Raw genomic sequence first — 26,346 nt, forward strand, 5'->3', positions numbered from 1 at the left:
GGGGAGACTTCCTAGAATTTCAGAAAAATATTATTGGATATAATAAAATGAAATTATACTGGCTATAAAATATGCTGCATATAGTGATGACACATTTTCTGGAAAGACTTCTTGCTGCCGGGAACTGTGATATAGTGTTAACATATTTTAAAAGCAGCACTGTAAAGTACTGCCTTGCAGTTTAATAAAGTGTCTGGTAAATTCTCAGCATTTGATTATAGCAATTTCACATTTTGCTTACTAAGTTGTACCTTAACACTTCTTTTCCCCTCTCCTTGTCTGATTTTATCCTATAATATTTATTATAAAGTATATTTGAATGTTGCTTGTAAATCAGAAGTCTTCTTTATGGATAGGTGTTAAAGTTAAGGAAAGCACCTTAGACATTGCAACCAGCAACAGTCAAAAATAAAGTCCTTACACATCTGCAAAACCCAGTCAGTTGTCTGTTTAAAAAACTTTCAGCTGCTTGTTTGCCCAACTAACTGTAGTACAGACAGTCAGGGAGTTGGAATAGATATTTAACTTCAATAGCTGAATTTACATTAGCAAATTTTTAATAGTGGGCAGGAAAGAAGGATATCTAATGCAGCAATGTATAATAATGCCACAGTGTAACTTAAAAATTATTACCTGCTTACAAAAACAACCTGAAAATCCCCTCAAGACCTACAGCTCTGACTTTTCTAGAGTGCTAATTACCTATGGTCCTCATGAACTTCAGATCATTAGAAGAGAGCCTGTCAAAGTTGACATAAATATAGTTTAACTTTTGCTGTCTGGCTATATTAAGTCACCTCCTGGTAATGGAAAAGTATGTCATCTCTCTGATGTAGGATACAATCCTGATAAAATTCCAACTTCAGGCAACTAGACTAATAAATCACAAACATATGGTAGGTTATTTCTTTGTCTGATGCTCCAGTCTTCTGATCAAGCACATATTTGTTCTTCAGTAGATAGTGTTCTCCTATATTTAAATAACCTTATTACTGAAAAGACTAGCATGAGTGGAAAAGTGTAGAAATATATTCATGCGCTCCAGAAACAACAGTATAGGGACCTGCATATCCTAGTGTAGGTCTTAGCCCATGATATAAATTGAGACTTACGTCACGTAGCTGGCTGTTGTTGCTTTGTAACTATAAAAGGCAGAATGAAAACTTTGAAAGCTTTTAAAGTCTTCAGGTTTACAGCCATGTGTTATACGAGTGAGTTTAATTCATTCATGGTAAGAATTGACTGCCCTCTGCCAGTTAGTGCTGCAATATAGAGAACACCTAGAATATTTGCCACCAAGCTGTCTGGAAATTCTAATTGCTATGAGTGTAAGAGCCAAGGGAGCTACTTAAACCTGAAGGTAACAGTAGGCATGAAATCACAGTCTTTCAATATTTTTCTGTACATGATATTTTTGGACTGAGTTCCTGCTCAGGCACTGCAGACTGCAGCATGACCATGGTGATTACAAAGAGCCCTCAAAGAATATTTTCTGTGTCTTAGGTGTCTTTTTATTTAAGTTTGCATTTAATTCAACTGTGTGAAGTAAATGAGAGAGAAAAAAGGACAAAGAGTAAAAGTATTTTTTTCTTGATATATCTTCCTTTATTTCCTAATGGAGTTCAAGACAGATTCTCGTGATAAATTGAGAATTGGTTGTTTGATGACCCTAGTGACCTAGTGGGTCATTTCCAACTCAGGATGTTGTGTGATTGTATGATAATGTGTTGTATGAGTTATGCAAAGAACTGAGGGAAATGAGGGACTGAGACCTGGAAGACTGTTCTGTGAGAAACAGTGCTGTAGGGCATCATCCTGTCACAGACTTGCAAATTATCTCATGTAAAGTATTATACTGAGACTTTCCAGGCAGCTGCTAAGCATGTGAGCAAGACTTTTGGCTTTTTTGTAATAGTTACTTAGGAGACCAGAAAATGCCATCTACTAGTCATCTACAAGTGTGTGCAAGGACAGAATGAATGTGGTTTTAGCCCAGTCACAGAGTCTTTTTGGAAGGGGAATTACTGGATTTATGATGTTTTCTTTTAATTGCTGAAATAGTTCTCACTGTGTTGTTTTTCTTATTTTTTCTAATCCAAGTATATTGTGATTTCATAGTAGAGAATGGGATCACATTAATGATATTTGAAAGCTAATGGTATTATTGCGGCTGTAGGAGTAGTTTCTTTTAGATGGCTTTTGCTTTGTGTAGGTACAAAATACTCCTTTGAACATTCTCTGTCCCAGGGAATGGAAATGATTTCTTCAATTTCTTACCATCTTGAGACATGGAGTCTGTGTGCATTGCATTGGGAGGAATAATGTTAGCATGATAAATCCCTGCTAATTTTGTTCTTGCTCTTTTGGCTAGGAGGACAGAGCAGCATATATTGCATATAGACTGCACAAGCCTAGTGGAGAGTTTGTATGTAATTTGAAATTCACTTGTTATGTCTTTACTTCTTCCATGAGCTCTCAGCTATAACACCAGTGCTGGCCTCTACTGCAGTCAAAAGTACGAACGTAGTGATTGTAGATTCTGTGTAGGTACTATGGAATTCCTTTATCTTTTGATGTACTCTTCCTGCTTCACAAATGTACTCTTCCTGATTCCTTTCTTCTTTACAAATTATGAATTTCTAACTAGAGTTGCATCTGCTTGGCTGATTTGATTTAACGGACAAGTTTTCATGTGTTCTAGAAGGTAACAATTAACAGAGCTTTGCAGAGCTGCACTTTTCAAGCTCTCACTTGTGCTAGAATATTTCTTATGGAATTAATTGAAAATACTGTTTGTCACAAAGAGGTATAAAGAAGTACTTGTACCTGCAGGCTTTTTAGAGAAATCTCAAAGAAATATGGGAAACTACCTTAAAAAAGTGATTAAACTGTGGTGTTGGTGAGCTTTAGGATATTATAACAACATATGCATTTATCAGTATATAGTCATTAAAGTAAGTATTTTGAACTCCTTGTATGCCCTGTGCTACATACTGCTTACTAGGAAAGAGAACTTCCTAAAATCTTTTTTTTTCCAACCAATATTCCTACTGATTATTTACACAGAAAGGGTCTGGTTGTTTTTTTGAGAATAAAGTTTTGAGCTGGTAAATCATGACTAACTTCAGTAAATTGGTGGAAAAGGAGATTAAAAGTTAGTATGAATAAAAGAATATTTGGCTTGAAAAATGTATCTTGGTTTTTTGGTGGGTTTTTTTTTTTTTTTTTTTTTTTTTAATGTGTGTGTGTGTGTCAAACCATTGTGGTGATTACATTGCAATTTCCTTACTTGTTCAGGATGTTACAGCACTGAGAGTCAGATTTGTCAAGTGTCATGACATGCAGGTATTGGAATTTTCACAACTTGTAAGGCTTGATTTTTCTGGCAGAATGTTTCACCTGAGATCCCATAAACCTATTTTGTAAATGATCTATCTAAACAACAACAAAACATCTTTAGTATTTAAGGGAAATATTTGCCTGACTTTGCCATGAAAATTCAGAATAATGTCTCTTCCTGAGAGAGCAGTATGGCTCTTTATTTACATTAATTGTTTAAACACAAATGTTTCTGAGAAGCTTGTTATAAGAAAAAATATTTAGCATTTGGATTTGCTACTGTGCTTCTACTGTTTTAGTTAAATTCTTTGTATTTGCTGTCATGCAAATATTTAGATGGCTTAAAGATTCAATTTCAAAGTTTTCATCTTCTATGATTATATTTAGTAAAGTAAATAAACTTCTATAGTTTAATACTCAAAGCATCTAAGATCAAAAACTGTGTCAGCATTTATATATATGAATAGATTTTTAACTGTGTTTAGTTTGAATCTGGCTTATTATTTTTGATTAGACAGGCACCTATACATAGATGACACTGAGGTTGAACTATAAATTCCAGTAAAACAAGGTATTCTGAGTCAGATTTTAAAAACACCATCCAAAGTTGCACCCAGACATTGTACAGCTGCATGCCTTTAGTGTATTTTAATTATTTTGTTACTTTTTCTCCAGTATTGAATAGCTATGTTCATGTAGATGCTGTAGGTGCCATTTAAGAGTATCTTTTGACTTCACCATTCTAATCAAAGATTTAATAGCCTAGACCATTTTAGGAGCTATTCCATGGTTCCAGCTCACAAAGATGTTTACTTGCACAAACTTTTTAATAGACAAGATTGAAGCTATTTTCCTTTAAAGGGTCCAGGGTCGCATTTAAATTTCTCTATGTGCTTAATTTTTTCTTATGAATACACAGCTGTGTGAAACTGCAAACTAGATCTGTTAAACAGCTCATCAAAAAGTGACGTAATATAGGATGAAATTTTGTGATAGTTTTTCATAGATTTGATTTTAGAAAGGAGTAGAGTACTCTTAAACACTTGGCTTTGTACAAAGAGTTGATAGTAAAGAGGTTTTGGATATGAATTGCTGCCAGCTGTCCACTGAGTCTTTTTATTTTTGTGCTGAACTGTTCTTAATACTATTTCATGCCTGTACATATGAGGAAAGGCATATCCTGGAATTTGTTTTGAAGGGTGCGTAAATTTGCTGTAAAAACTCTAAACCAGGTCTGTGAAAGATTTCTATTTTCTCTTAGGCATATATTGTTTATAGATTGGACTAATAACTGCCCTACATTTTCAACATGCATGTGTAAGGTGCAGATGGCCTTACTACTGTTATTGTAATTATGGTAATTTGCTGCACTAGTAATCATTTGAATACTGAGGTTTTTGCCAGTTATAGCAAAAGTGTTTGCAATGTACAAAGCAATTCACTTTTTTAAGTTAGACAGTATAATAGGACAGAAATCAATTGTACTACTAACTGTATTGTACATGAGATTAAATAAAAGGGAAATGTTTAAGTTAAGCTAAAGATAATTTTGAAAAAATGTCCATACGTCTAGAGAGGGATTTCATGCCCATTGTGAACTTTCTAAACAATCAGCTGAATCAGTCAGTACTGTTTGAAACACAGCCTCTTCATGGCTACAATCTTGAACCTGAACTTCTGTCTGAAGTTTGGTTACTACACATGGCATGAGTTTTTTAACAGATTTATTCTTAAAAAATCACGAAGGCCCAGTTAACAGGGCTCATCTGAAGGGCTAATTGTGATGCTGACAATTTGTGTACAGCTTCAAGCATTTTGACAAGTGAGTTGCAACATGGTGTTTGGTCACTGACTAACAAAGAATCCTGAATTAGAAACAAGTCTGTCAAAAAATGCGTAAACTTCTGATGGCCTCAGGTAAGTGAACGCTCCTTCAGACCTAACCTCATTAGTTGCTCACTTAGGTATTTCCCACTGATGTATTGTGGTATTATGAGACTAGATCCTTCTTTCTTTCTGTATGGACATTGCTATGCAATAGGAAAGATACCAGGAGCCTGCAGCTGGGCCCACCTAATACTTCAAAATTGCTAAGCTAATTGTTTCCACAAGAAAAGGTGCAAAGAAAATCACTGGGTTACAAAAAGCCTATTTTTCTGGAGAGAGTTGAAGAGATTTATGGAGATTTTCTTTTCCACAGAGTCTGTTTTTCTAAAGAGCAGTACAGCTTAAGAGATTAATGTGAGAATTCCTTCATTAAGTCAATACCAAATGAAGTATAGTTTCTCTTTTACCAAGAGCTTGTATATTCATCTCCTCTGAAATGTAATATAGCACATGAGAACATAGCAAGTCTTATATATGTTCTATTATTTGCAGATTGTACTATATTTTATGTAGATTACTGTATTATAATGTATATTGCCAACTGCAGTGAATAGAGATCAGTCTCTGTTTGCCCCATACCAGCAAACCAGTTGTAGTGTTTTATAAAGCACTATATATACCAGTTATAGTGTTTTACAAAATGTTTTCATTCAGAGGTTTAAAGTCTCTGATTAATTTCTTTGTTTCATGACTGTCAATGTAACAAAGAACTGAGGACTACCTTACACTCTGCTTTGTGGGGTGTCTCAGAATTTGCTGTGCCATCACAGAAAAGATTTAGAAAATGAGCAAGTTGTGGTAGAGACAGCTGTACCCTTTTCCTTCAAATTTGGTGGCTTTAATAGAAAGAATTGTTTGTGTAAAGTATTCTCTTTTTTAATGAAGAGAGAATTCAAAGGCACTCTTAAAATTATTAGCAAAAGGATGCTATTGCTGCACTTAAGGAGCAGAAAAGAGTGATACAAGGCATCACAACATATTCATGGCTATATCCAAAGCTTTCTGGAATCTATCAAAAAGCCTTTCCTTATTTTTAACAAGACCTGAACATGAGAAATCCTGATGGATAATGGAAGGTAAGGAACACATAAAAGATAGGTTGAGAAGAAAGGGCATGCTAAATATGAATCCAACCCAAAAATAAAATCTAAACACATTTTAGGAATTATGATTAGGTTTGTAGGCAAGAAAGGGAAATTGTAACACAGTGGAAGAAATAAAAAAAAATAAACAGAAGTTTAAAAGCTTTTTTTTTGTGACTAGATGCTGGTTTTCATATTTTCTTGGCAGTTGTCCTGTATAACTATGAGCTTAAGTAGATGATTGTCTGTCACTTGGATTCGTTCATGCACTTGTCTTCTGCAAGTAAAATGGGGAGGAAAGAAACTAGTCAGACTTCTCTGTTATTTGCTGCTGCCTACTTTACATATGTGTTGGTGCAGATTAATACTCCATTTTCCTTCTGAGTGTTTATAAGACTTCTTGTGTTGCTTTTGTTTCCTCACACCAGTTATTTCCTCCACTGCACCAAGTGTTGCTGTTTAAAGTGCACACTACATATATGCCCAGCATTCTGTGTTTTTCTCATGGATTTGAACACATGTTTATCTACCTAATGTATTACTGGCTTTCCAGTTCTGCAACATAAAGCTTTGTTTTTTGTTTAACTGGAAAATCATAATTTTTGTACAGAACATGGATAGCTTTGAATTTTATATATTCTTTGGATTAATGCATTATTTCTGGCTTAAATTCTTTTGTCATATCTTTGTTGGTTTGTGAGATAGTACGCAGATATCTGTGCTACTTTCTTAACATTATAGAATAGTATCTGTAAAATTTACATTCTGCTGTTGATTCTTTATATTTATTTGTGTTAGATATTAATGGTTCCTGTATGTACATGTCAGTCGTTGAGAGCTATAAACATTTCATGCTGTTTTTATTTCTAATGAGGTGTTATTATTTAAGAGAAAAAAGAGAGAATAAAAGGACAGAGACACTCAACAATATATTATTTGAATATCTGCTCAAAATTCCAAGCCAAGAAGAATTTAGATGCTGCCAGGCATATGAAGTCGTGCTCAGGTTTTCATAGCCTGAACAACACAATTGGCAGACAGATATTTCTGGCTTCTGCCATCCATCTTTGTATAAAAGAGGTAATTAAATCAGAGGCATTCAGTAGCACAAAACAGAGCCAAGCATTCCACTTTAAGATCTCCTCTACTGCTGAAAACCAGTACTGCAAATTTCAGGAAATCCCAAAAATTTATTGAGCACTCCAAGGAGGAATTTTTCTGATGCAGAAACTTGGAATTGTATCACTTATGTATTATATAAAAGTCAGATTACACTTAAGGGTAAGGGTTACTTTTATCCAAAAACTGTTTCACTACCTTTTTCAGAACCCTGAATTTAATATTTTTGTAATTATTTGATATATCAGGTGAGTATTAGTTGTTTGTTAATTCCAGGATGAGCCTTTAAAATGGTTTTCCAGGTCTTTTTTTCCAGGTTATACAAACTGCCAAGACTCACTTTATAGCTTGTCAACATTGGCCACCAAATGAAGATTAGCTCTAGATCTTTAGGAACTGTTTGCTGGAAAAAAAATGACATTGTGGAGGTGTTAGAGGTTATTTTCCAAAATATCTTCTTTTAGAAGTAATTTTAGTGTCTTGCACCCCTTTCTCCCCTCACTGTTCCAGAAGGCAGCCATCCATATTATGAGCTAATGGCTTAAACGTTCTTTAGAAAAAGGAAAAAAGGACTGTTTTTGAGATACAGGATTGCATGAAAGCACCTGAAACTGCAAGGATCAGTTCTCTCTCCCTGAGGACTGACTCTGCAACCCCCTGAAAAATAACGGATTTGAATGGAAACAGTGATTCTCATTTAAAGAACTGCTGACACGCCTCAAAAGAGGGAGCACATTCCCACATGCTCTTTGTTGGAGAATGTTACTGGAACTGCAAATAGGTTTTCCATGTAATTTTGTGGAAATTATCAGTGCCATTATTAGCCACTTTGGAGTTTTGCTAGAGCTTTGAATTGTCACAGAATGAATATTATTGGTAATATGGATGATGTGTATTGCCAGTTCACATAATCTTATTTAAATAATATTGTGAAGATTAACGAAATATTTCTGGGGTTGGAATCATAATTTTTCCCTCTTAATTATTGAAATGAAATAGTCAAAATGCTACTGCACCTTCAAGGTTCTACTACTCACAGCTTTTATATAGAAGAAATGTGATTGCCATGCTTGTACAGGTAGGTGATACTGTGATCTTGGTGTTTATATGTCTCAAAAGAGGCTTGTACCCTAAATCTCAGTAGTCTATTGTAGATAAAAATTTTTCTCATGCTGGTGTGCTGGAGCAGTATGCATGTTGGCCATGCTGGCTGTAGTTCTTAATACTGGTTACCCAAAATGGACACTAAAATTCTTATTTTACATTTGTATACTGTAGTGTTAAGAGCTCTTCCACAGTTTTTAAATTCTCCACTCACTTCTCCAGAGTGAACATATGCCTAATCCATATTCTACTTTTAAGAGTAATATCCTATGGGGCCCCATCCCTGTGTGCTGTCACAACCATCATAGCTGATGGACTGTCATTAACTTCTTGTTTCTTGAATTGGTTCTCATTGCTTGTGGTTGTGCGATGCAGCACGTGACTATGTTGTACATAATACCTGAATCTATCATATTTTTAACTTTAATCACTGGAGAATTAAATGTAGTAGTTATTGACACTTTGACACTTTGACTATAGTTAATGCAGGTCTTCTGATGTCTGTTGATCAAGGGCCAGATCAATTGTAATGGCAGAATTCAAGAGTCAGGCTTCCAGAACTGATTCAAGTTCACCACACTGATGAGGGTGATTGGATCACTTTGTTAAGGAATGGTTTACTACTCTGGGACCAAACAATATTACACTTAGGAAGATTTCCACAAAAGGGACAAGCAACAGCAGAGCAGTAGTCCTTGTTATTAAAATTAACAGGTCCAACAATGCAGTGCTTATAACTTACCCTGAGGTAAGCAGTTATTTTTTTAGCCTCATCAAATATTTATCAGCCATCTCTGCTAAGCACATTCTGTTATTTTGTATTGTACTCCACAGACTACCTTCTCAGCTATTTCACCTGTTAGAACAATTATGTCTTCCTGTGGTTGGGTGTCACTCTCACCAATTTAGTATTATGTTTCCAAAAGCAGGATACGAGGCTGAAGTAGGAATGAATGAAAAACTGCGTAAGTGCTGAATTTTCTAATAGCTGCTGAAACATACATCCAGATGTACTCCTGCTGCCTGAAACAGTGCATGAAGCAAGTGTGTCTTCCCAGCCTGTGTTAGTGTAAATACCTGTGCATCAGGGTTTAATAAGCAGTAGGACAGTGCACAAGGCTGGATAAGCTTAGAATTTTGGAAACACAGGCTGGAAGCAAAAATAGTCTGTATTTCCTAGGTCAGATTTTGTTTTCAAAGTTTGATTCTCTTTTAAAGGGAAAATAGATGTTCCAAATCCATTCTGTTAATCAGAACAGGATATGATATTTAGAGTGGTGTTAGAGCTAAGTGTGATTCTTTTCATGGTACCCCTAAAAAAAATTTGTGTCATATTATTTTATGGCTCACATTCCGTCACAGGATAAGGTGACCCACAAGAGAAACCCTCTAGTTCCTCAGCTTTCTCAGTTTCTAAACAGAGTACGAAATTTGTGCCGCTGGTAGGCTACATAGCTTTCCAGCTCACTGTGTAGTTACTATCTAGCAAATAAGATACTACTTAATAAAACCTGAACTCTTCATTTAGTTGTCTTTAAAAATTTTTTAGGGCCCTTGCCCTGTAGAAGGCCCTTACCTTTTTGTTTGTAATTGAGTTGAATCAGTCGATTTATATATATAAATATATATATAAAATATAAAAAATATAAAATATATATATTAAAATAAAATATATATATATAAAAATATATAAAAATATAAAATATATATATATATTTATATATAAATCAGTTGATTTATATATTTTTTTAATGTGTTTTGACTTAGAGATGTCATAGGTGTTTTCAGATCTAATACCTTGAGTGTCATGAACAGAATGATGGTCTTTGTAGCACTGTGCAATACCCCAGTTGTGTATAAACACCCTGGAGAAGACTACTTTACAAGTTAAAAGCTAAGTTTGTTTTCTGGAAAATAGGCTTAGCAAAATGTTGTAACTTGGATTTTGATGTAATCTAAATCCCATTCAAGAAAACCTTAAATGGTAAAGCTAGGAGTAAGAAATAGTAAAATTATATGCAGTTAGACAGAGTCAGAAGTCTTCTGTGGCTCTATTTATCAAAAAAATTTTGTTCTTTTCTAGCTTTACTATGTTGTGTATATTCCAGCAAATGTTACATTTATTTTCATGTTTATGAGTACTAACAATTTGTCACTTTGAGCTTGGCAACTGCTGTCATTGCTGGTGAGAAAGATGAAAAAGGAGCAAGGTAAGAATGGGGGATAGAAGACAATAGCACAGTAGAAAATACATTAAATGTACCACATCACATGGGTATTAGTTCTCTCCCCTGTAGTCATAATCTGGTAAAGCTTTTGATTGTGAAAAATGTAATTAAAGACATGTGCATGCTTTCCCCTGGGCTGCGCTGCTAGCAGCATTAAAGAAGCAATCACTGCAACTGTTCTTCAGGCCTGTTGCAAAACATGCCTGAAAAGATAACTTCTGCAGAGTCTGGGGTAGCTAACTCAAAATTAGACTGGTTGTATCCAAATGAGCTACAGCCTAGAGTGGGGAGGTTGTCATGGCTTTATCTTCGTATCCTCTCAGCCACCAAGTGTTTCTTTATTCACTGGTGCCAGTACTATTTATAATGACCAGATGGTAAGGCAGCTTTAGAGAGCTGAACAGATTGAAATTTCAATATGTGATTCAAGCTGGTTTTTTTCTAATCTTAATATTTATCCATATACTTAGACCATTGAAAGGAAAGGCTACTGTCTTGTGTGGTCAGTGAACTGTAACTGTGTCCACAGCTGCAAAACTGCTGGTTCTGCTGTGGGAGAGCTTGGTATGTGCATCATGATGCAGGGAGGAGAGCATGAACATCCCTGTGGCACAGGCCATAGTTGTATCACATTAAATATAAAATTCTAGCCTTCTAGCTTTTGACTTGATCAGCCATCTGAATCATTCACCTCATAGTGGCAGGAGCATAAGTTCTGGGTCAAGAGAAAAGGAATGGGGAAGCCACAACTGCCCCACATTATGTTAGCCTATGCTGTTAGAGTAGCTATAGCACAATCAAACCCTTAAATAGGAGCACTGAAAAAAGAATCCTTAATGCTAATAGGATATTTTCTATGCCATGCCTTATTAAGTGTAATTGTAAAGTTATTCTGAGTTCTCTTACCCAATGTACCAGTGCTAGAAGTACTGGTTTATTTTTATGCTGTGGAAGGTGGCTTGTGTATGATGGGGTGCCTCTTCATTCTTGTGTTCATAGTCCATTGTGCCAGAACTAATTTATGATTTTTCCTGGCAATTTTCTTACAGCTCTAAAACTGTGGACACAGGACGTTATCCAACAAAGTTTTTAAGCATATGCACTGCCAAGCATATGTAGCCTCACTGGACTCACAAGGGAGTATAGTAGGCAAAGTGAAAACGCCCTCTGGTCTTTCTATATCAGCTGTACTTGGTCCTCCTTGGAGTAAAATTGGTTGTAAGCCTGAAAAAATGTCATATTAGGACAGCTGCTTCTCCTGTTCTCCTTAGCATTTCCTTGGTTTTGTCAAATGGAGAATAGGTCAAGACTTCATCATGAGCACGAAGCTAAGCCAACACATAAATACCCTTGAGCAGCAGTTTTAACATTTTGGAATATTTATAGCTAACAGCTAAATTTTAGGATAACAAACTGTTCAAGGTTGTTAATTTTCTCTAAAATACAATTTTTATTCTGGATTAATTCCAGATGTATGAGCATGGACTAGAGATCAATCTGGAATGGTCTAAAATTAAATACTATTCTTTCTTTTCTGTTCCATTTTTTAATAGGACTTTTCAGAGAGGCTATTTGATAAACACAGTATAATAATGTGTAATAACAAAAAATGGGACTAAAAAAGTTGCATTTCTTTTGCTTTCTAAAGAACTGTTTTGACAGTTATGCACTGACTAAAAGTCATGTGTCACATCCTCTATTTCAGTTTCTTTTCTGGATCCTCAATATTTAATATTTACCATCCTGTAATACCCCATGGCCTATATTGTATTCTCTAATGCAAAGACAAACTCGAAAACATAGGCTGTTTAGCTAAAACGGATTCCTTTTCTCATTAAGTGATAACCCTTAAGGCCTGTATTTCAGATCTGTTTTTGTCTGTTGGTATGCTTTGTTTTGAAGTTTTGCCCCTTCTACTCACACTTCCTTCTTTTTATTCTCCAAACTCAGAGTAATTTTTCTTACTGGAGAATATTCAGTTATTTTCTGTGCTCAGTTTGTAATATTCAGTAGAGATGCTGAAGGTTTTAGCAGTTGTTGGTAGATATGAAGGTGAAGGTGATCAGGACTGCTGGATTTTCTGTCCAGATATGATGGCTGCTCTGTAGTTCTGTGATTTTTGTAGGGTGGATTTAATTCAGAAGAATTAGGTAACCATTTCTTAGTGTGTTACGTGTTCCTGAATTGTAAGGCACAATCATAGATGGCATGTAAAACTTACTATATTACATTTAGAGAAAAGTAGTTGAAATAAATACTAGATTTCAATAGTTTGCTCAGTGATTAAGGTATGTTTTCCCCTAACTGAATTTTGTCTTACCTGTATTTACTATCCATTTGTTTATTCTTTCAATTTCAGGGTCATTTCTTAAGCAGTTTAGGTCAATGGCTCTCAGGGTTCCTTCCAGAGCTGAGCATTGTCTCTCAGTTCTTATTGCTCAAAGGAATGATTCTCTGTCAGGTTCATTCCTGAACTTCTCCAGAAGTGTGAATGAGTACTAATTGTTACTAACAGGAATTTCCATAGGCAGCTACAACTAAGGCAACAACGGTGTTGCCTCAAACTATTCCAGAAACACATGTCTCAGGTTTGTGTGTGAAGCTGATTTTGTTTCCTCTTAAAATCAGATTCTTGGTTGTTTGCAGAATCACAGAAGAGAGGTGAGAGAAATATATAATTCAGCTGTAATAAATAATCAAAAAGTAGCAACTGAAACAATAAGTATCTATGAAAGTCAGTCTAGAAAACCAGAGTTTCCAGACTTATTTCTGTAAAGCAGTAGGAAGGCATTTGTGGGAAAGATGGTAACAACTGAAGTTTACATAGGAATTTAAAAATTAATATGAGATAAGTTAGGTATTGTAAGCAATTTTCTAATTCTCAAAATCATCTACCTAAATCATTGTTAAAACACAAATGATTTTTTTTTCAACAGTTATTTGGTCTTGGAATTATCTGTGGTTTCAGTACTTCTCAAAGTTGTCATCTTCCAGGGGTTACCTGTTGAATGCCCTGTAGTTGTAGAAGAAATAGCACATAAAGTTTTGTTTGTTTGTTTGTTTGTTTGTTTGTTAATTGCAAAAAGCAACCTGGATGCTAATGTCTCTAATTTTCAGAGTAGCAGCTGTGAGACATACTTGGTTCTTATGTCCCAAAAGAAGGTGGAGGGGGCTCTTTCTTAACTCCCTGTGAAATATTCTGTTAATTCTTGAAAAGCAGGTCTTTTATACTTCTCACCATTATCTACCTGCACAGAAAAATAGAAGTTGGATTTGAGTTTCTGAGGTACGTTTTTAAAGCCATTTTAGGTTTATGGACTGTGATTTTACTTTATATGTACTATTGTCCATATTGCATATCCATGGTGATGTGCTTTGTTCTCTATTTTTACAGCAAATGGGATGAGTTTTAAAACCTGCAATATACATTAAGCAATGCTTGTTGCCTGATTTTGTCATAAGTAACAGTTTCAGGGGAGACTATTCTTGGCAGGCACTGCTTGAAGTAGAATCAACAGGCTCATCATGATAGAGATCCCAAGAGATCTTCTCTCTTTGTACAGATACAAAATAACTGACAAAACTTTCCATAAGAATTTTTGTATAGACATTCCTTTGTTTTGTGAACCTCTTTTCTCCCAGAAAAATATCTTTCCTATGTGTTCATATCCATTTGACCTGTCATATGACACCTCTTTTCCACCTGCCATTCCAGTAGAAACTGGAATCATCATTTTTGAGTTGTTCTGGCAAGAGGAAATTTGCCTCATGTTGAGTTGAATTTGAGAAATTTGTAAAAAAATTTGCTTTGATTTGCAGCATAGATTTACAGTCAACAAGAAAAGGAATGTCTTGGTGATAGATTCACTTTTGCTGAAGTGACAGAATAATTCTGTTACTGGGACACTGATAAGCAAACTGATTTTTCAGGTATTCTGATGATATAAACATTTGCCCTGGACAAGTCATTTTGGCATAGACTCAATTATTTTCTCTTGCCAACTAAGGTTGGGTATATGAATTTTGTTTAAGGGTAGGGTGCATTCAGGTAAGATGAGAAACAGTCTATCATGTTGTGACCAAAGGAGCTTTAGTACAGGTCAATGTGCTGAGTAGTGATGCTTTAAAATTATTTAATCATAAATTCATGCAGAGATAAAATATATTGAATATTTATGAAGTCCAGTTTTTTAAAGACTGAACTGACTCTGAATCCATTTTCAGTTTGCTTAAGTCTTGTCCTGTATAACAGATGCCTGACAGCAACACTTGGTTTATCTTGGGCCAGTGAGGGATAACAACATTATATGGAAGTATTTTTCAAAACATAAGAACAATTCAGTTAAAATTTTAATTTCAATAACAAAATGGAGAAAAATATCTTCAAGTGTGTGCTCCCCTACACTCCCATTCAGAAAAGTGTGTTAAGACAGAGCTCCATTACAAATTTGGTATTCTGCTCTTTATTTCTTCCATGCTGTCCCATATCATTAGCATGGTTTTAGATGATGTGTTAATGACTAGGTATTTAACAGAAAAGGAAAAAATGGTAGCCTGGTACCTGCAGGACATTTAGCAGGAGTGGAAATATAGGACCACCAACAATGGCAATGCAATATCAAACACAAGCAGTACAGTTTTGTTTGAGTATAACTGATTATATTGATCCAACACAAAAAGGATACCAATAGGAAAATATTAAGTTTTCCACCTTTGAAGGATATGCAGAGATCTGTACTATGCTTCAATGGTCCACTTGAAACCTGAAAGTATGTTTAGCCAAGTGCATTGTTAAGAATGTGGTAAAATAAAGAAAACAATGCTAAACGTGTGTAAGGCACTCCTTATGCTTATGTGACTTGAAATACGTGACCCGCTACTTATGTCCCTTAAATTCTACTGAGCTCACAGCAGTGGAATGAGGCAAAGCAGCCAGTATCTTGTATTTCATTCATTAAAACTTTAAACAAAAACGTCTTGCTAAATTATGAACATTTTAAATCTCTTCTGGAATGAACTTCTGAGTTATTTTAGGTATAATTTATTATTTGAAGGTTTGTGCCTGTGTAGTTTTGAATTCAGCATCAGGATCTGTATAAGATTTATGTAGAGCTGCTCATATTTAATTGGAATGTTTATCCAAATATTCAGGTTATTTACTTAATCTATTAGACTTGGAAAGAAGCAGACTTTTGCCTTCTCCAAAGGTCAAACCTACTAGATACCTAGCATTTTAAAAAGACAAAAATGGAAGATAAATTTCTACTGTCTCCAGTGAATCCATAGGTCAGGGTTTTGTTACACTGACTTCACTATTCAGTATAGCAAAAGTAGATGACATAATATTTTCTTAAATTATTTTGAATATTGCTATTGTAACACCAATATATTCAAGATCATTCATACCACTGATAGGTTGTCTTTTAAATTAAATGCATTTTGCATCAAGCATGAAGAGCTATGTTTTGACTAGTCACTTTGGGCCCCTAAGGAAGTGTTTCAATATACGAAAACACAAGCTGAGCTTAGGTTCAAACATCATCATTCATTCCACCTACATTAGCAGCTTCTGAATAGTTAGTGAAGAAAACTGTTTCCTCTAAAGAACTAGTGAAGATACCCATATCTACCTATATCTTTCCATGGATTGTTTTGGAGTTTACCCTGGTGTCTGAATGCTCTGCAGGGGGCCACGTGGCACTGGGGGCAGCTCTACTAGGTTCAGGAATTCAGTGCCTTTGCTTTGGAACTTCTCGTGCCATGCTTGCACATTTTGCTAGTCCCACCCCAAGCAGTTCTGTCAGCCACTTCTCTGTGCAGCTGTGAAAGTGTTTGTGTCAGTCCTGGAAAGTTAAATAATGAGGGTTGGAAGAGCGCCGTTGCCTATTTCGGAATGAGTATTGTTTATGCTCTTTGACTATATTTGTAGAAGTGTTGCATCAGCAGGTTATCTATCTGCCTGGGCCTGTGGAGACCAAGAGCTCTTAAGTTCAGATTCCAAAGAGCAGGAATGAGTAACAGGTCCAGTGCAGTTTGTACAGTTTATGCTGCAGTACTTAAAAGCAAGTGCGTGTGACAGTAGGCATAATTTGTGGTCTAAAAAGTGATTGTAATGGCTGTGCTGAGCAGTGCAGGGCAAAAACCGCTCAACATTTGTGGAAGGAAACAGTTTGTGTGGAGAGCTTGACATTCATGCTATCTATATTTCAGGGTGTTTCACTTCCGACTCTCTAATCTGGTCCAGTGGACTCCATTAGTGGTTGGAGTACATTTTCTAGTAGTGCTCCATCTAAAAGGTCTCTCAGCTGTATTATTTTAGTTCTGTGATATATGGACCACAGTACAGAAAGTGGGGATGACTCCAAAAGTTCACTTCTGTTCCAAGTTGAAGTTGCAGTGTAGATGCAACAATTTGTCACTGCTAGTTGCAACAGAATTAACTGAACATGCTATTCAATTTTTACCCATATTTGAATAAAGTGTTTCAGTAATTGTTTTTTGATTATAAACTATTCAAATTCTTTATATTTAGGTATTTAGGCTTTAAATGAAGTATTTTCATATGGCAATTGGAATTGTTTTTATCTAGAATATTTTGTCCTTCTGTTTCTATTTTTTGAGTAGTTCCTGTATGGATCACTCAAATATTGATTGTATTTAAATATATCCTTACATTCAAGTAAAAATTGAAAAGTATATTTTAATCTCTAATCTCCCTCTTCTTACCAACATACCTACAGCTTTCCCCCACCCTACTTGGAATAGGAAATGTTGCTACATTGTGATATACAACTTAAAGGATTTTTTCTTAGTGCATCTATCCCTGCTTTATATTGTTATTAGTTGATTTTGTGTGGAAATTTAGATCAATATGAGTTAAAAAAATTTTGAACATCCTTATCTGGTAAGGGTTATCTTACTGTGTGAAGAACTGGCCAAATGTGTCTTTACAGTGGAATGAAACATAAGCTAAATTTTGAAGTACCTGAGAGATACCTGCAGTATGATTCATGATCAAGTTTTGCAAAACTACAAGTATGCTTTTTTGATAAAAATTTACTTCTGACTGTCTTGGATACTGGTTTAGTTTGCTTTTTACTACTGTCCAGGACTACGCCATTGTAAGGCAATGAAACAGACTTTGCAAAATTGATCAGATTTTCATTCTGTTTTGTGGATGCCAGGTTAAGTTGGTCTTCATGTAGCAGTCACAATTACATTTGCCATTTATTAGGTGCATCTTTCATATAAGCAGAATAAAAGTTAACTAGGTTGTCTGCTGTGCAGTCTTTTAAATTTACAAACCTTTCTATAAATCCATAAATAACAGTATTCAGGAGATAATGAAATTTTAGAATTCTTCTAGTCTGAGAGTTTAACTGTAGTCAAATATCACAGGAAGTTTTGAAAGTCTCAATATAATTTTGAAACTAGCTCTTAACTTTATTGCTCAGGTGCAAAATTTTGCAGTCAGTTTACACTTATCCATCAATGAAGTAAACTTTTAATAACATGCTCAGCACACTTCAGGATCTGTGTACTGTTTAATGGCTTACTCAATACTTGCCAAATAGATAGACAATTGGATTTTCATGTGGTTGGGATTTTTTTCAAGGATTCTTATTAGAAAACACTTTTTTTTTCGATACTAGGTTCCTTTAAAAGGCTATTGTTTTTCTGACCAGCTTGAAGTTTGATACGACTTGATCACCTTTATCCTTTATATCAAAACTTCCTCTGTACATAAGGTCAGTCTAAAAATGTTTGCCATAACCACTTTTCTTATCCTTGCTGCCTCTTTAGACTATTAACTGTACTTTTCTCAGTCTCATTTAAACTTACTTCTATGGAGAAAGGAAAAATACAGCTGTACCTTATTAAGTTTATGCATCCAAACCCTTCTGATTAAAACACATTTCCTTTAGACAGAAACTGACTTGGGAAAAAGTGCTTCTTTGAGGGCACGCTCCCTTTAATTATTGCTGATCTGACAAGCAAAACCTTTTCTCAGAAGAATGATGTCCAAGGGTTAAATTTCTTTTCCCTCACTTTTTTCTTAACTGAATTGAAATTTTGTTTAATTTTATATTCTCTCATCTAGTTCTGCAAGGTAAAAAAAGAGACATACTTAAAAAAAAGTAAAAAAGTCTTGAAAATTCATTAAAGAGCTTTTAAGATCAACTATTATTTGTAGTCTCTTCTAGTTTCACCATTTGTATGTGAGTTTTTAATATTACAAATTTAATATTCAAATGTTATATCAAAATTCTGTGCTTGTTTTGGGCCCTCTTCATAAAGGTATGACAACAAGTTAGTGTATAAAGCAGTGGTGCTATTCATAGATAAGTGGTATGCAGAACTGAGGCCTGAACTAGTTCTTTTTAGTTTGTCTAGATCTTTTTAGTTTGTCCAGTAAATATTTATCTCTACTTTTTGGTTTAAATGTAGAAGTATTTTGAAGCTAAAGCACTTCATTGCCACTAGAGAGCTGTGCTCTTAAAGTGTTTTGTTGTAACTGTTTTGAATTACAGCATTCATTATTGTTTTTATGCAATTTACCGTGAATTTGTGGATCTCCATTATGTTTTAGTGAAATATATAAAACTATTTTTTAAATTATTTTCTTAAAGTGTTCTTGTAGTTTAATTTCACTATAAGTCGATATGTGAAAAGTAAATTATCCTCTCTACATAAAAAAACCGTATTTCTTGTCTGTGCTTCCTTTTGCCCATCTTCAGTTATTGTAAGGAGTGCTATAAATTGCACTGATTCACAGGTTTAACAGGGGCAGAATTTTAAAGACCTGCGTCAAGAAAAGACCCAGAAAGGAAAAAGCAACCAAACTGACTTGATAATTGGCTCCACCATAAAACTTCATAGTTTTGATTCAACAGAAATGTGGGGGTAGTTACAGAGAGAGGGGTTCTTTGCTCTACTTCCACATTGTTCAGGTTGGATGGCTTCATGTGACTTGTCCACAGGCTTCTGAAGGGAAAAAATAAAAAAGTTGTCATGGCTTTATAAACTTGGTGGCTTTAAAGAAGAGCACATTAGGTCTGTGCTGGTGTACTCCAAAGTGATTTAATAACTTGATCCACAGAACAGGGAAACCTCAACTAGAGTTTTGTTTTAATCAAATTTGTTGATTCATTTGGCTCATTTGATTCAGATCTGTCTAATTATAAAGCTGTCTGGGAGATGAAAAGCATAGCTGTTACTGATGAACCTCCTACAAATCCTTTCATTTTAAATTATTTTCTTTGTTTCATTCTAACAGAAAATTTCATTCTAACAGAAAAGCCCTTGAGTGCTGAAGTACAAGGTTCAGTTTCTTTGCAATCTCAGAGAAAGTATAAAGAAGACTTTTTTCTGGTTTTTTTTCCTTCTTCTTACCCTAAGGGGTTGTTTTTGAAAGATGACCTATAATTTTGTAAGCACAAGTTTATTTTTGCTGTTTAATTGCAAAGACATATTTTGGGATTTAGTCACCTACTCGCTTGATGGCACCTGCCTACTAGGTAGTTAGATGACTAACCCTCTTAATTTGATTCTCCAGTTAATTGCAAAAAAGAACTCTATTACAGTAAAATAGTGAGGATTGAAGTAAAAATAAAAAATGGTGCTATATTTTCTTCCTCTGATATTTTTCTAAAACACGGTGTAAGGTTGTTTACCAGGATTTTATTGCTGTCTCCTCTGGCTGTAGCCTTGACGAAATTTAATTTTATTAGTAAATTTCACTGACGTTATGTTTTCTGACATTTCTTATTTTGACTGATAATGGTGTATGAAAAGGTCTCTCTGTGTGGTATATTTAACTGTGGTGGAATTTTACTTTCCATTTGTATTCACATATTTTTGTTTTCTGTCATACAGGTGGTATGTTGAGTGGAATAAATGGTTGCAGTGATATTTTCAAAGTTGCAGTCACTATTTTACTGGTGTGTTTAATACATGTTGGAAACATGTCTTTTTTTAAAAAAAGGACCAGCTTGTCTTCAGAGTTCCTGATTCATAACCCATTATGTCCCACACTAAACATAGCCTTGCTCATTTATGCTGATTTCATTCCAGGAATGTGTTGTGTAACAGCTGGCAGTGCACAACCAGAGGCGTCATCCCAAGTGCCTGCAAATTATTTCAGCAGAGGCTGTAGTCTCTTAGTACCTTGCATGCAGTGTTTGGCACTTCCCAGCTCATGGCACCCACTGGCTGTCCTCATATCCTCATGCTTTTATATCATCTATTAGCATGGTGCCGAGTCAGAAGTTTAAATGCTTCGTATTCTTCTTGTTTATGTGTGTTTGTTGCTGTTATTTAAGTAGGCAGGAAGGGAGTTTCTTCTGAGTATGGAAGCAGCAACAAACTCTGTATCTTAAATTTTCTGCCAAAATTACTTTTCTTCTATTGCCTTTCTCAGTTTTCTTCCTCTGAAACTGTATACCAGATTATTGTTCACTGGGCTGTTTGAATGACAATTGCTGGCTTTTACACATGCAATACCATGAGTAGCGAAGGTGGAGGCTGCAATTACAAATAAACATTCACTGAGATACCGTACAAAATTTCTTCCTGAGGAAAGTTGTTGGCTTTTCTTTTTTTTTTTTTTTTTTTTAAAGTGCTGTTACTGTACAGTGTATACTCCTCAACAAAGCCATCATGAAATGATACAACTGACAATAATTATTTTTCAAGAACAACTTAGGTTTTTATTTTTAAAGAAGTTATGTGGTAGTTTATCTGTCTATTGTATTACATAGTAGTGAAATATCTTTTCATGGTGATGTATTGTACTGAAATTGATTTCACAGTGTCTGTTTTCTAAAGGCAAGATTGGAAACACCTGTGTTGGTGTTTAAAATAGGACTTAGAAGATGTGGACAAAATTCCTAAGAAAACAGTGGTGAGCTCATGCTCTACTTTAGCCTTAGAGATGCCCTGAATGCACTAAGAAAGTCTGTTTTCAGTCTGGGACTGAAAGTTCCTTTATTTCACTACCTCTCACCAAGTAAGGGGGGATATGTCTGAAGATTCTTGGAATTGTGTTCTTCGAGCATTATTAAAATACACCCACAATGTCTGCTTCAGAGCACAACTCACCATAACAGCTATACATACTCAAAATCAAGAGAAGTTTTTGACAAAGATACTATGGCTGTCTTCAGTGGAGATTTCTGTGCTTGATCCATTCTAACTGGAGAATCTTGGTAGGCAGTCATGCTTTTGATAAAGAAGAGAGATAAAGTTCCAACCCATGTAATTACAATATTTCCTACTTGCTGTCCTTATTTGTTCTAAATGCAGCTTTTTTGGGGTTTTGGGCCCTTTACTTTGAAGATATTTTGCTGTGTCCATAGACTGTGTTAGGCAAGTGACCAGGACTGCAGTTTGGAATCAAATGTCTGATTCTTAGGTATTTCAACCTTTAACTTAGAGAATCCTGAGAAGGTACTTCTCGATCTCTCCCATAATTCCAGTTCATCTTTTGGCACATTAGCCATCCATTATGCAGAATCAAATACAGACTAAATTAAACTGCTATGTTGTTGCCACTTGTTTTTCCAGCCTGATTTTCATATCCAGGTTTTCAAGTACACTTAGGGACCTAATTTCCCCTGGATTTGAGTTTGTCCTGCATGTGCATGTGAATGCATATGTTGATGGAAATTTTGGAAAGGATCTGAATGCCAAGCAGATCGATAATTAGTTCTAAGGAAGGGAAGGATATAGACATACAGCTCTGAGGTCTCTATTGAAGGCGTCAAGGAATAAAAGAGAGGTAGATGAATAGAACTGGGGCCATGGAAAAGAACAATGAGGTCAAGAGGATTCATCTGGGGGGGAAAAATGTGAAAAAAATGTAGCCCATATGGATTTCTTTTAGCTGCTTTTCCATTGCCGAGTTCTGCCTTGTTTTGGTTTATAATGATTTTTCCAAGTACAACATACTTAAAAATAAATCACTGTTTTCATCAGAGTTTATGCACTTGCAATTCTGATTCTGTTTTTAAAGTGCAGCTGTTGAGAATCACTCAAGATAGCTTACATTTCTTTGTGTTTCCCCTGATAAGTTATAGTTCATTTTTTTTTGCCTGCTATTTCTCACACAATGTCAGAATTAGACTTGTAAAAACAATTAAAATGGAGTTGACAAGCAGAACTAATAATTCTTTTGAGTTTTAATGCATTTTTAAAACATTTTGGGCTTATTTCAGATTCAGTTTTTAGGTTAACTGATCTGCTCCCTGAAAAGTAGCCTGTGACTTAGGCTCAAGACACTAGAAGATTCTATGGTTGTATATAATAATATTCTGTGGGAAAAAAAAAACCCCATTGACCATACTGGAGGATTAAAACAAGTCCATTACAGAAATAGATAACTATTTTTAAGAACTCTCTGTGAAGCAGCATGAATTAGCTTAAAGGTAGTGATTCTGCCCATGTGCAACTCAATTGAAGGGCTTGTTAGAATTTTTCTAGCAGCTAAAACTATGCTTTTGATGCATTAAACCCGGAGTAAAAACTTTTCTGTAACTCTCAATGCATATGCGATAAAGTACTGAATGGATGCTCTAACTAGAGTATTCAAATAAAAAAAACCCCTCCAACCAACCAGCTAATTAATCCTTCACTTTCATCTTTTTCTTAAGCTATACTGTCATCAACATTATGAATTCTCATATTTATGGTTTTAAACCAGTAAAAAGGTCTTATGTTCCCATCCAATCAGGAAATGCTGTGTAGTCAAATAATTTCTTGATGCTATAGCCTTTTGCAAGAGTTGCTTGAGGCTGAACTATAATATCTGTATGTTCCTCAGAAATTATATCACTACAAGAAACAATGTCTATGAAAAAACGGACAAATTTATAAATTGTTCTTAAATTTTCTCTGTGGAAGTTAGACATGCTCAGATAATTTTTTAAATTGTTTGTGCATGGCTTGGATTGTGCTGACTTTTAGTCTGAAGAACTGGTTATATCCTGTCTAAACAAATTGGATTGGTCTGATATAATTCCAGCTTATCGCATTATTATGGGTGCCTTGTCTGATTTTATGTATATGTGTTTAACCAATCGCCATACATTTTCTAAAGGAGGTTAAAAGGAAGACTATAATTTAGACTGTGGAATTCTATGTTTAAGCAAGAGATTGTTGGATGAAATTGAAGTGAATTGGGAGATGATGACTGGATCTTCAAGTTACTTGAATAGACTTGGAGATTACTACTCAGAGATGTCCATTCCTGCTGATCTCTTACTGATCTCCCTTTTGTTGCCTGTATTGTCTTTGCTTCACTTAGAGATGTGTTATTTTTAGGGGTTCACAGTCTTTCCGAGAGAAGGGAAGTACTTGGAAAAGGCATCAGAGCTCAGGTTTAGCATCTTGTGGTGCACTTTATAGGTCAGATGATGGAGAGGTACCACTTCTTAGCTGTATTCCCTTCGTATGACTGTGGTTATGTCCTTTCTATGAGTTTAAGATGTTAAAAAACTCCCCAAAGTTCTTCAGGGTCTGTATTTGTTTTTAATAGCAAGGAGAGATTACCAGTTTCCTCAAAAAGATATGCCCATTCCCTGTATCTCCCAAAGATATTGGCCACATCTCCAGATTTTCTAAAATAGCTTATTCTTTCCTTCATGTTTGATAATGATGTAATTTGGGTGACACATGAACTTGAAAACAAAAGACTCCCTCCATGCATAAAAAATGCTGAGACTTTCAACCTCTTGCCTCAAAATCTGTTCAGTGTATTTTTAATGAAGTAGAATGCGGCAGAAGAAGCTTGCTTAAAGTCTCATCTAATTTTAAGCACAGATTTTGGTCAGTTTGAATAATTTTTTACTAGTTTATATATTTTGCCAGATGCCAATATATTGGATGTTCATTCACACCAAAGATATTCCTGAAGTTTCTCCATTTTTTCATTGGTATTATTCAGTAAAGCTTAGAGTTTTTCTTAAAATTATTGTATTGATCTAGTAATTCCTCCTGCAGTTGTAAATTTATAAAATTTGTTTTCAAGTATTATTCCAGAAGTTGAAAACAGTAGCAGCCACATAAAAAGAGAGCACAAGTACTTTTTTACTGGTTAATAATTATGAGAAAATCACATTTTATAGTCTAATACTTTTGATGCAAATGTATGGGGTCCAGATTTTTCAACTATCTCTCTTCATAATGGCATTTAAATCACTGAAGCTATTAGGATACATTTTAGAATGGAGTAGCCATATGTGTACCAAATTCATTAGTCAGCTATTTTAATGTGATAAGTGTGATGTTCACACCGCTGAAGTGAATGGTTTCCAGAATGTGTTTTATTATCAGTGGACTGTTATACTGAGTAGGAATAGATTTATGCATATGATTATTTCATGCACCTAGCTGACATTTAGGGCTGTAATAGTCCTTCTCTGTGTGCAAGCTCTCTTATTTCTATTGCCATGGCAGTGTGAATGTTAAGTGTATTCTCACATTATTGCAGGATGCATTATACCTGGAATTATTTGCTCTAATACTGATAAAAATAATCGTTATTTGATGCATCTTTGTATTGCACTGCTTTTCTGCTCTCTGGAATTTTCAGAGTTCTTTGGTTCTTCTGAACTCCAGTAATAACTATTTGAAAAAATAACTATGTCACAATCAGCGGGAATTCATACAGACTGAAAAGGTGAGCCTTTAAATATGGTGAGTTTTCTTCTGTTCATGAGTAACCACCTGATATTGAATTCTTCACTGTGCTTAGTGACAACTTTGTGATAGAGTTCCAGCCTATTTGCCTGCTTATGGTGGGATTTTTTTTGTGTTACTAGTGTCAACTTTCATTGAAAAAATAATTAAAGCAGGGAAGTATTTAATGGAAATTTAACCTGAGTCACGCTGTTCATGACAACGCACTCTGTTTAAATGTCATGAGTGACGGATTAGGAGATTTACACTGGCTGCTGCTTTTCACCCAATGGTCAAAATAGAACCAGCTCAAGAAGGGTAGAAGGAAAACCAATTAAGCTCCTGCTAAAGTCATTGGTTGAACTGAGACTTGCAAGCCAGCTTCTCAGAATTTACCACATACTTTCATAAATGATATTGTGTTGACATTCAGTTTCTCAGAAGTTCCAAGTGTTCCTTGGCTTTGCTTTAGGCCTCACTGCTATTTGCAGCTCCTGCAGAGCTTTTAAAGCTTTCCTTAGGGAATTTGTGTATCTATACTTTATGCATACTGGCTTCAGATTGTGAATGCCTTGCTTATACTTTTATCACACTTCAAATTTCATTTCTATTGGAAAACTACTTGCATCCTTGTCTCTTTTTTTCTGAGGCTTTTCCTGAGTAGAATTCCAGGTCATGGCACAGTGCTAGCAATGAAAAAATTTTGCATTCTGAGAGGAAAGATGGGTAGGTTTAGAGAACAGGTCCATCCAGTTCTATTATAAAACTTAAAACTTTTTCAAAGACAAACACCTTTGTTGAACGAAAGGCTGAAACTTCATTCTTATTTTTCTTCCCCCAGTGTCGAATTGAATTCTAAATAACCCACTGCCCCTTTAAAAAATTTTTTATCAATACTGGACATAAAGTGA

General features: G+C 35.1%; 1 protein-coding gene across 7 annotated transcripts in view; it reads left to right on the forward strand.

Moving 5' to 3' along the window:
- The window catches only part of BBS9 (Bardet-Biedl syndrome 9), a 291,335-nt gene that overhangs the window by 167,677 nt on the left and 97,312 nt on the right, over window positions 1-26,346 (forward strand). The window lies entirely within an intron of this gene.

The sequence above is a fragment of the Lonchura striata genome, chromosome 2 (genome assembly GCF_050655825.1).
Source record: "Lonchura striata isolate lonStrDom1 chromosome 2, ASM5065582v1, whole genome shotgun sequence".
NCBI lineage: Eukaryota > Metazoa > Chordata > Aves > Passeriformes > Estrildidae > Lonchura > Lonchura striata.